Source organism: Pygoscelis adeliae, unplaced genomic scaffold (genome assembly GCF_000699105.1).
Source record: "Pygoscelis adeliae isolate BGI_AS28 unplaced genomic scaffold, ASM69910v1 Scaffold160, whole genome shotgun sequence".
In the NCBI taxonomy this organism is placed as follows: domain Eukaryota; kingdom Metazoa; phylum Chordata; class Aves; order Sphenisciformes; family Spheniscidae; genus Pygoscelis; species Pygoscelis adeliae.
This window is the reverse complement of record NW_008824035.1, coordinates 3,872,779-3,873,791: the sequence shown is the minus strand read 5'-3', so window position 1 is coordinate 3,873,791 and position 1,013 is coordinate 3,872,779.

Genomic DNA, 1,013 nt, shown 5'->3' with positions numbered 1-1,013 from the left:
GGAAGGGGCCACGCACTTGGTGCCTACCGAGCAGCCTGCCCTTCCCGCGCAGTGTGCAGCCGTGTGCTGCCCTCCAGCCACTAGGGCTCGAGTCCCCGGGGGCTGAGGGTGGCCAGACCGAGAGAAGCGCTTTTTTTCTCAGTTGCAGATGGCTGGGTGAAGATGCACAGCTAATGAGGGTGTTGGAAGGGGATAGAGTGGGAATATACCCTGAGCAGAAGCAGCCAGCGTAAGGAGCACATGCTCGGTGCCTGTGTGTGTGGAGACCACAGCAACCCAGCTTCTGAGGCACAGGCAGTGCTGAGTGTTAATCCAGCCAGGCTACCTCCAGAAATGGTTGTGTGCTTAATAAGGCCTCTATTGTGGCATTTAATCAGGCTTAGCTGTGAGCTGAGCCCTCTTTGAGTGCTAGTTTGGGTTGGCTAATGAACTGTTTGACCTTAAATGGTTAGTGTGGTGCAGAGCTTCCCCAAAATTGCTCTGGCACTGGGCACAGTTGCATTTCTGCTTTTGGAAGGATTGCAGAACTGAGTGTGCTCATTTAAAGATGATGGAGGGGGTTCCAGTAATAAAAGAAGTACGTTTTCTTTGTTGCTCTCAAATTCAGAGGGCCCTGTGGTCCCACCAGTTACGTTGCCAGGGCCATATCTAGCCACCAGGCTGCTGGTGCCTGAACATCCCCCAAGTGCCCTTTTATGGGGGATTGTCGGCTGTGTGAGTTGGATTGGGTATCAGGGCGAGCAGATGCTGCCAGGGGTTGCTAAGCTATCTGGTTTTAGAGCAGTTGCATCACACTTTTCTTGCCTTAAGTGACTAAGATGTCCCTACTTGCTATTGTCTTCCTCCTGCAAGCAGATCAGAGTGCCTGGGCCGGGCCTCAGCTGGTGTAAATTGGTGCAATGCCACTACTGCATGTCTCATCCCAGGTGTCCCATTCAGACTGATGTGAAAGTATAAGTCAGCAAAACTCATCAGTGCTAATTAGTTCATGGTATGTTTTCTTTCTGGGTGAT